Below are 11288 nucleotides of genomic sequence, written 5' to 3'. Positions count from 1 at the left end.
GCGAACACTACGGCTAGGAGTTCCTTTTCCGTAGTCGAGTAGTTCACTTGGGCAGAATTTAAAATTCTACTTACGTAATGAATGACATAGGGCCTCTTATCTTTTCTCTGGCCTAGAACCACTCCAAGAGCATAATCAGAAGTGTCATACATAAGCTCAAAAGGAAGGCTCCAATCGGGTGGTTGCATGATAGGTGCAGTGGTTAACATGCCCTTAAGCTTGGTGAAAGCTTCCTGGCATTGCTCAGTCCACTCGTATGGTGCATCCTTTTGCAGAAGATTACATAAGGGACGAGAGAGGAGACTAAAGTCCTTTATGAATCGTCTATAAAATCCTGCGTGTCCTAAGAAGGATCGCACGTCTCTGATGTTCTTGGGTGGAGGTAGGTTAGAGATAAGATCGATTTTTGCCTTATCTACCTCGATTCCCTTGGACGAGATGATATGCCCAAGGACAATTTCCTTCTGAACCATGAAATGGCACTTCTCTCAATTAAGTACCAAGTTCTTCTCCTCACATCTTTTCAGCACACATTTAAGACTCTCTAAGCACTTGCTGAAAGATGGACCGTAAACAGAAAAATTGTCCATGAAGACCTCTAGATATTGCCCCACCATATCAGAAAAGATACTAAGCATACATCGCTGAAAGGTGGCAGGGGCATTACATAGTCCGAATGGCATCCTTCGGTAGGCAAAGGTGCCGTAGGGACATGTAAATGTGGTCTTTTCCTGGTCTTCAGGGGCTATCTTTATCTGGTTGTAGCCTGAATACCTGTCAAGGAAACTATAATAGGAATGACCAGCTAACCTTTCCAAGATCTGATCAATGAATGGTAAAGGAAAGTGGTCTTTCCTCATGACGGTATTCAACTTCCTGTAGTCAATGCACATTCTCCAACCAGTAGTGACTCTAGTTGGCACGAGTTCATTATTAGCATTGGCTACGATGGTGATTCCGGACTTCTTAGGGACCACTTGAGTTGGACTCACGCATTAACTATCAGATATAGGGTATATGATACCCACGTCCAATAGTTTAAGAACCTCGGCCTTAACCACTTCCTTCATGTTTGGATTTAGTCTATGTTGTGGTTGCCGAGCGATTTTTGCATTATCCTCAAAATATATGCGGTGAGTACAAATCGAGGGATCGATTCCCTTGAGATCCGCTATCGTCCATCCCAGGGCTCCTTTATGCTCAATGAGAGTAGATATGAGCATACTCTCCTGTTCTTTCTTCAGGTGGGCAGAGATCACCACCGGGTATGTCTTATCTTGACCTAAATAGGCATATTTCAAATCAGAGGGCAAAGGTTTTAGGTCAAGCTTCGGTGACTTGAGGTTAGACGGTAAAGGCATTACATCAGTTTGTGGCAATTCTTCAAATTGTGGCCTCCACCGGTTAACTTCAAGTACCGGTGCGGTATCAAGCAAGGCACACGTCTCCCTAATCATGTCATCATCAAAATCATGAGAGTGGGCCAGGCACATCTCTAGAGAGTCAGAGGATAAGATTAGAGGTGTCGTATCTTCCACTAAAGAGTCAATCATGTTAATGTCGTGAAAATCGTCATCCTCCTCTAAGTTTCTGCCGTTATTGAAAAAGATGTTTGACTCCAATGTCATATTCCCAAAAAATATAGTCATGACACCATTCCTACAATTGATAATTGCATTTGAAGTGGCAAGGAATGGGCGGCCAAGAATGACGGGGATCTGAGTGCTTATGTTATTGATGGGTTCGATGTCCAGGATGATAAAATCTACATGGTAGTAAAATCTATCAACTTGGACTAACACATCCTCAATTATCCCTCTTGGTACATGAATAGAGCGATCAGCAAGTTGTAGTGTGGTTAGGGTGGATTTTAATTCACCCAAACCTAACTGTTTGTATATCGCGTAGGGAATCAGATTGACGCTCGCTCCTAAGTCAAGAAGTGCATGATCAATTCGATGGTCCCCGATTACACATGATATGGTTGGGCTACAGGGATCCTTGAATTTCTGTGACACGTCTTGCTTTAGGATGGCACTCACTTTCTCGGTCAAGAAGATCTTCTTTTGAATACTCTGCCGTCGTTTGGTCGTGCATAAGTCTTTCAGGAATTTGGCATATGAAGGTATCTGTTTCACGACATCAAGTAGAGGAATATTGACTTTCACTTGTTTCAACACCTCTAGGATATCCTGAGAGTTAGAGAAAGGTTTTGGTGAAACCAACAGTTAGGGGAATGGAGCAATTGGCTTCTCTAGAAGTTCCGGTTCTAATTTTTGTGGTGCATCACTAGATCCATCATTATTGTCCTTTTCTGGTTCTTGAGGCTTTTCGGGCCTAACCGGAAGAGTTTTATCAATGATCTTTCCACTCCTAAGAGTGGTGATGGATTTAGCGTGCCCCATCTGATTTGAAGAGCTGGGATCATTAATCTCGTACTGCGGCTTAGGATTGGGGAGAGGTTGTGCAGGAAGCATCCCCTTTTTTATAACCGTTATACGAGAATCTATCTTTTGCATAAAATCTGTAATTCCCCGCATTGCTTGAGCCAGCTCTTGTATGGAATTTTGAACCGGTTCCTCTTGAGGTTTCACTTGGTTTGGATTTTGATTGAAGAAACCTTGAGGGGTAGCCGTTTGTCCATTCCTCCAACTAAAGTTTGGATGATTTTTCCAACCAGGATTGTACGTATTGGAGTTAGGTCCAGTAAAAGGTCTTTGATAGTTGTTTACGGCATTAGCTTGTTCATTCAACACTCCTCGAAAGGCGGGTATTGTAGGACAATTTTCAGTTGTATGAATGTTGCAATCACAGATGCCGCAAACAATTTCATTAACCTTATCCTTCTTTCCTTCCATGGCCTCAACTTTCCTTATGAGCGTAGTCACTTTACACTTGAGATCATCCTCTTCTTTCAAGAGATATAATCCACCTTTCTCCTTTAATTAAGTCGGCCTAGACGTGGTGTTTGATTTTGGGTAAGAGTCCCAAGATTGTGTTTTTTCAGCCAGACTGTCGAGGTAGTCCCATACCTCGTCGACATCTTTATTAATGAACTCTCCATTACACATTGTCTCGACCATTTGGCGCATGGAAGATGTCAGTCCATCGTAGAAGAAATTTGTAATGCGCCACGTTTCAAATCCGTGTTGTGGGCATGAACTGACCAAATCTTTGAACCTTTCCCAACATTGGAAGAATGTTTCATCTTCCTTTTGGGCAAAGTTCATGATTGCTTTTCTGAGGGTAATCGTTTTATGATGTGGGAAGAATTTTTTTATGAATTCCCTCTGCATGTCGTTCCATGTGCCAATGGATCTAGGACGCAGTGAATGTAACCACGTCTTAGCCTTCTCTTTTAAGGAAAAAGGAAAGAGTTTCAGCCTGATTGTATCCTTAGATACATTAGGAAAATATAATGTAGCTATAATCTCATCGAACTCTTTCAAATGTAGATATGGACTTTCTGATTCAAGTCCATGGAATTTGGGAAGGAGTTGGATAACTCCTGGCTTGATGTCCATTTGTCCTGTGTTTTCAGGAAAAATCATGCATGAGGGCGTACTCACTCCCGCCGGTTGTAGATAATCTCGTAAAGTACGAGGCGGGGGTGCCTGATGCACCTCATTCTCATCTTGGGTATCCTCCACCCTGGGTGGAAGTAGACGAGGTTGGTCTTCAGCCATAACTTCAATTAACTCATGAAATTTCGAGTGGTGTCTAGTCATGCGATGGATAGTCAACCCCTCAACCAATCCTCATTCAGTCAAGAGACGTCGAGTGTCGTCACGGGCCCACTTGGGCATGAAACACTCGCAGCCCTCAATCAAATTTGAAACTTAATCCTAAGAAAGAAAATCTAAAAAGAAAGAGAGGGTTGGAAAGAAGTTACCAAATTGGAGGCCCTAAGTTAAAAACCTGCAAAAGAAAACAAACAAGTCAGTTTCTAAAGAGAAGGTCTAGAATGAAAATCCATAAAAAGAAATATAGAGGTAAATTAGTTTCAAAAAGAAGAAAAGTCTAACTAGAAAGTAAATTACTAAAAGAGAACTGAAAAATAAAAAGTAGAGAAAGAACTCACCGAATTAGAAAGTTCTATTTTAAAAGCCTACAGAATAGGAAAGCAGGTTAGTTTTTAAAATAGAAAATCTAAACCTAAAGTTAGAAAAAATTCTAATCTTAAACTAATCCTAAAACTAGTTAATTCCAGAAAAAGTAACCGTCAATCCCCGGCAACGGCGCCAAAAACTTGTTCACTCCCCAAGTATAGGGTTGTGATGTAGTAATAAACTCGGTAAGACCGAGGTCGAATCCCAAGGGACTGATATCTGTACGTTGTCTGAAACTAACTAGAACTAAAACTAGAATGAGATGAAATCTAATTCGAGTTGTAATTTGAGTAATAAGAGTGAAACACTAATCTAAAACTTAAGTAATTCAGAGGAAGGAAACTAGGGATTCAGAGGATCCACTTGTAGGGATCAGGGAGATCTTATGCCTGCATCAAGAATTATTGAATTTAAACTGAACTTACTTGATCTGGTTTTCAAGAGATGAAAGGTATATGAATTAGAATGGATTCCATCATCTAACCATGCCCAGGAGACAAAGCAAACAACAGGATTAAACTAATTACCAACCAATCAACAGTGCATGAAAGTTAGGAAGGGTACCATCATCCAACCATGCCCAGGAGACGATGGTGAACAACAGGGCTTCCTGACGTCATAAACATCAAAAAAGGGAAAAAGAAATATTCAAAGCCATTGCAGACCCATTGTAATTTCAGTCACAACAGACCATTAAAGACTAAGAAAAAACATTCCTTTAATAATCAACACAAATCAAATTCAGTTCATGAATTTAAATGAAAAGCATGAAATAGTATCTCCCATCTCGCTACAGGCTTCACCTCTTAGCCCTAGCTAAGAGGTTTAGCCAACCATGATTAGGCTAATGACCTTAAGAGTCATAAAAGAAAGAAAGAAAGAAAAAAAGACAGCAAAGAAAATCAGGAAAAGAAAAAGAGAAAAAACTCAAACTCTCCCTATCTTCTTCTCCAGCTGAACCGTTGCTCACGTGCAGCTCGCCCCTGTTCAAAAAAATCTCCAAGGCTGCCCTCCTCCGATTCCCCTCCCTCTGGTTCCACGTTCATTCTCTCTTTATTTCATAGGTACGAAGAGAGTCCGTTCATGGCTGGGATCCGTGGAAAATTTACGCAGCCAGCTATTCAAACCGCCTGCGTAGAAACGCAGACCGACTCGCGTTTGGAATGTGTTTGCATGACAGTGATTTTCCTTGGAGTAAAAATTTCTCCATGGCTAGGGTAAAGACCCACTTATAAGGACTTTGAACGGTCTGGATCAGCAATTCGGCAGTGATAAAGATCACGGAATGCCCCACAAATCCTGGATTTCACGGACGTGCGCGGGCTGCGTAAACAGGGCCTGAAACTGTCAGCGCTGGACTCTCGGTGGGGCCCGTAGTGATGCTTCTGATGAAATCCACCCTGTCCATCAGATTCCTCTTGATTTTTCGGTCAGAATGGGCTGGTTTTTATCAAGTTTTGGTGTGGTCCACCGATGATTTCCTTCCACCGTCTATCGTACGTTTTAACGGATGAAATCAAATATCTAACATCTTCCAGGATTCCACCACCTAGGCGATGGTTAGAAGACCTATAGAATTCTGATAGACGGTCCGGATCGGACCTTTAAGTTACGATGGTGGCCCACAAGGATGGACCGCAGGTCCCTGTTTCACGATTTCGCGCAGCAGAAAATGGAAGTCGGGTCAACGTGTGCTGACCGACTTGGCTCACTCCGTGCACGGCGAGTGCACGGCTTCTGTGCACTCCACCTTCATAAAGTGGGTCTCGCCTTGATGTATATGCAAAATCCAATCCATCCATCCACTTTTTCACCTCATGTATACCGTTGAAACCAAAATTGGAGCGCATCCAGATATCAGGTGGGTCCCAAATCTCTGTTTTATGGGATGATCTGCCCATTGGGTCACTTCCGCAGAGATAGAACAGTTGAAATTCGACGTGTACGGTTAATTTATGGTCCTCGGGCCATGTATAAATTTTCGAGCCAATCAGATGGTAGAAACCTTGTGATCTTGCATTCTGGATGTTCTTTTCAGGCCTGTTTGAAGTGAATGGCTGGAATTTCTCTGATCTCTAATGTGTAAATCCTCGATCTTGGTCCCATGGAGTCCCGTCCAATGCCTTGGTGATGCCAGAGCGTCAAATCTATGCTTTTAGCATCCTTTTCAGTTCGTGCTCGTAGACACACCCTGCATTACAAACACGATTAATTCAGGCCGTTAAGCAATATCATACTCGTAAATCCATGCAATCAATGGGGTCTAATATGCAATATTTGACCCTCAACACATGTCTAACTAATTTAAGTTACTATATACAATAGAAAATTGTTCTCTAGCATTTGTGATCTCGTTCATTCTGAATGAGATGATTGAATGCTCAAATTGAGGTGTATCGACCACAACAATTGTAATTTGATGCTCATGAATCATATTAAAAAATACAAAGAGTGCAAGCATTTTGGCCAATAAATTAAGACTCATTAGACTATGTGAAAGTTTGATGACAACGAATAACAAAATTGAGTCTCTCGATTGATCCCAATGAGATGATGTCAATAGCACCGAAGTGAATGAAAACTCATAATTCCTCCTAAGGCATATGGATATCTGTGGAAGGCACAAAGGAATCCATTACTAAAAATATCATGAGGGAAGGCTTGGTTGAAGGAGGACAAATATCTTCCACTGGAAAAAGATCTTCAAACAAAAAAGATAAGGTATGAGAAGTATCAGTTGATGAAGATGTATGGATGAAAATATCTTCAAGATATTTGGAGCGCTTTTTGCGAAATCATAACTATCATAAATTCAATTTTACAAGGAGAGGAATGTGATTGAGCAGTCCAAGATACGGAAGGCGACCGAGAAACACAGAACTTGACAAATTGAAGAGGAACAATCACAAAAGAAAAACGTGATAAGAAAATAATCTAGAGAAGGGCTTTTCAACTATTGAAATTACTATAGTAATAAAAGAAGCATATAGAAGAATATATTACATAGCAAATATTCTTAATTATATAGCTTTTAGTTGTAATTCAAATCTACACTTATATATTGTATTTGTCTTTTATCTAATATTCACGTAGATCTTTCAAAAGACGCATTCTTCCAGTCGCCTTCAATAACCTATTGTAAGTCTTCTCTTTTGTTTGATTAACACTAATGTATTAAAAATTCTTTTTTTATGAAAGGCAAAGAGCAACTTATCTTTGGAATAAAAACTCTATTCTTTTATTATTATCTAGTAATTATAAAATTCTGTGGGCAACTGATTTAGTCATTATTCTTATTAGACATTAGTTCATTTCAGCACTTAGGGTCAAAGGTGATAGGTTTTTATCAAACCATTATATCGATGCTTGCACACCCGCACATATCAAGCCTACCATATATGTGAAAACAAATAGAGGAATGGCTTTCTCACAATCATGATGGGTCAGAACCTTATTCATGTGTGCCGAATTCTCAGCCGACATTGACTGAGAAAGGCTCTCATGGCAGTTCCCACGGAGACGCGGTTTGACTACTGACGCTGTCAGCTACTGATTGGTGCTCTGTTGGCCCCACCACAATATATGTGCTTCATCTATGTCGTCTGCTTATTTTTTTCAGATCATTTTAGGGTATGAACCCGAAACGGGTTAGATCCAAATCTCGAGTGGACCACGTCACCGAAAACATTATTGACTTGAACACCCACCATTAAAAACTTCTCGAAAGCATTTAAAGTTCCTTACAAACAACACGGTGTTGAAGTTGACCGTAGTCAGCTGATAATGGGAGCTGTTTAGTGCTCCGTGGCCCGGTAGAGCACTAAACAGTTCCCACTGTCAGCTTACCACGGTCAACGTCAATACACACCGTGATGTTTGTAAGAAATCCATCCTGTTCATCCGTTTTTCCAGCTCATCTTAGCATATGAGGCCAAACTTGAGGTGGATTCAAAACTTAAGTGGACCACACTAGAGATAAAACTAGGGAAAGAAATGACCACGGTTGAGATCTTCTTGGATCTACCTTAATGTTTATATACCATCCAAACCGTTTATAAGATCATTTACATAGAGATGAAGTGAAAAAAACAAAAAATATTATCCTGATATAAAACTGTGGCCATAACGAATGTTTCAATGGTGACCGTTCAATGACAACAGTTTATTCTCCAGTGGCTCACTTGAGTTTTGCATCCACCTCTTTTTAATTTCTCAGGTCCTAAAATGAGCTAAGAATGGACGGATAAGATGGATTTCTCACAAACATAACGATGGCTCCCAGATAGCATCGCAGTAACTTAAGTCACAGGCAATCGGCGTCCGAATTAATGTTACTGTCATTGGACGCGGGTTACCAGGGGCCAACGCGGATTGCGGAGCGTATTGAGTAAATTATGTAGGGCCCAACGTAATATATCAGTTCTATCCACGCCGTCCATATTTGTTTCCAGATCATTTTAGAGGATGAGATCAAAATTTAGGTATATTCCAGATTCAAGTAGACCACACCAGATGAAACGTTGGGAATTGAATGCCTGCCACTGAAAACTTCTTGGGGCCATATTTGTTTTGTATCAAGATGATATTTTTTTTTACCTTAATCCGTATCTTTGTGACCTTATGAATAGTTGGGATGAAAAATAAATATCATTGTGAGCCCTATGAAAGTTTCAACAGCTGACATCGTTACACCCCTTGTTTCTTATGGTGTGGTCTACTTAAGTTTTGAATGTTCTTCAATTTTGATTTTGGGCACTAAAATTAGTTTTCAAAACATATGGACGGCGTGGATAATGATAACTCATCAAGGTAGGGTCCACTTACTCAGTACGCTATGAGTTACTAGGTACGCAATCCGCGTTCGCCTGCGACACCCGACCGAGACATTTGGTGGGTGGGGTACAAAGCGAAGTGGGTGCGTTGGAAAGCTAAGTGGGGCCCACTGATGTTCGTAAGAAATCCAACCTGTCCATTGGCTTTTCCAGCTCATGTAATAACATCAGCACAAAAATGAGTTGGATCGAAAATTCAAGTGGGCCACGCGACAGGAAAAAGTGCCGAGGGAAATGCCGCACTCGGATTGCATGGTGTGACCCATGCCACCCACCTCCGGTTGACGTGGCAGAGTTCTGTGGGCCTGTGATGATGTATACTTTATATCCATACTGTCCATCCATTTTCACAGATCATTACAGGGCATGAGCCAAAAAATGAGACAGATTAAAAGCTCAATTGGACCACACCACAGGAAGTGGTGGGGATTGAACGCCTCCCATTGAAAAGTTATTAGGGCTACGGAAGTTTTGGGTCGAGCTGATATTTTTGTTTTCCCTTCGTTCAGGCCTGGATTTATGAACAGGTTGGATGGCAAATAAATATCATGGTGGCCTGTAGGAAGGTTTCAATAGTGAGTGTCATTGTCCATAATAATTTCTGGGGTGTGGTCCACTTGAAGTTTGGATCTGCTCCATTTTTGGGATCGTAAGCTAAAATGATCAGTAAAAATGTACAAAAATGTACGGACGGTGTAGATATAACACTTACATCATGTAGGCCTCACAGAATTTTGCCGCGTCAACCCTTGGAGGTGGTAGTGGGCGGCACACCACGGCATCCGAGACCCTTGGGACGCGGATTTCCTGTGAAAAGTTCCTGCGCAAAGAATGCTTGGTGGGGTCCACTGAAATGTATGTGAGAAATCCATTCCGTCCATCCATTTTTCGAGCTCATTTTAGTACATTCAAGTAAAAATGAGGTGGAAACAAGACTCAAGTGGGTCACACCAGAGGGAAATTTGGGAAAAGAAATTCCTACCGTTGAAACCTTCATGGGCTCCACCTTGATTTTTATATGCTATGCAAACCGTTTATAAGGTCATTCCAAGTGAAAATACCCGTAAGAATGCTTTAACGGTGCTCACTAAATTCTCACTGTTTCTTCTCGTGTGGCCCACTTAAGTGTTGGATAAATGTCTTTTTTATTCAAACGTCCTTAAATGATCTCTAAAAACGGATGGACGGGGTAGATTTCTCAAAAACATCTCGATGGACCCCACCCACAACCTTGTGCAGGATCGCAGGAAATCCGCGTCCGAAACCTTGATGTTTAAGTGCCATCCAAACCGTTCATAAGATCATTCCCACGAACTGAAAACACAAAAATATTAGCACGCTACAAAACTTCTATACCACCAAGAATATTTCATCCGTGGCCGTTCAATCTCCACTGTTTGGGCCACTTGAGTTTTAGATCCGCTGCATTTTTGGTCTCATGTCTTAACATGAGTTGGCAAAAGGTATGAACGGAGTGGATTTCTCACAAACATCACAGTGGGCCCTACCTAGCTTCCGACTGCACAGGAACTTCGAGTATAGCAGGCAATCCACGTCCAGGCCCTGATTCAACGGTTAGGATTGTTATTCAGGGATTCTTTTGGGACGTGGTCCATCCACTGCCCGACCAGTAAGATCACCTCGAAGAACTCAGGATGGTCCATTCATCTGATGGGCCACCTAGTACAATGGACGGTTTGATGTAGGCCATGCCGATTATCTGATTCAATGTACTCAAGTAGCCGTCAGATGAGTGGAGAAGACTATTTTTGCATCAGGTGATATTCATGGTGGGCCCCACGTATGTAACACATGTGTCACGTGGGATGGATAATTATTTTATAAATTTGAAAGTTTTGACTGTTTTCATGATAACCGTACCTTTGTTGGCTACCAATGGTTAGGTTATGATGACCCCTTCAACTTGATTTCTGACTTATTACCATGTGGCCCACCCATCAATGGTTGTAGGATGCCAGAGTATCGGAGTTTTTCTCATCCGTGGACGTGTACAAGGATACAAGCGTGCGTGATCACCTACACCTGCGTATAGCAAGGCGCAAGATCTAAGCCGTTCATCAGGTGACCACACTACGTAGATCTAATGGGAGGAAATTGAGACATTCCTCGTATGTACTGGTAACAAATCCGAAAATGGACGGTTAAAAGAAACTGACTAACCAACGACATTCCCAATGTACTTGTGTGGCATAGAATATGAATGGAGTGGATTGGTTTTTACTCTAGGAACTAATCACGGTGGGGCCTACTAAATGAACGGTTTGGATATTGCACTTTAGCATCTATGATGATGAGTGCACACGGAATGGAATTTACAAGCGCACCT

The 11288-nt window shown here is 41.5% G+C and overlaps 1 non-coding gene across 1 annotated transcript; it reads left to right on the top strand.

The window, feature by feature from the left end:
• Nucleotides 1–3141: 3141 nt before the first annotated feature.
• LOC131235960 (small nucleolar RNA R71) lies at nucleotides 3142–3248 on the top strand. Its single transcript, XR_009166470.1, has one exon. It is a non-coding gene; the product is annotated as a small nucleolar RNA R71 (small nucleolar RNA).
• Nucleotides 3249–11288: the final 8040 nt, after the last annotated feature.

Source organism: Magnolia sinica, chromosome 19 (genome assembly GCF_029962835.1).
Source record: "Magnolia sinica isolate HGM2019 chromosome 19, MsV1, whole genome shotgun sequence".
NCBI lineage: Eukaryota > Viridiplantae > Streptophyta > Magnoliopsida > Magnoliales > Magnoliaceae > Magnolia > Magnolia sinica.
This window is presented reverse-complemented; position numbering and strand designations above follow the sequence as displayed.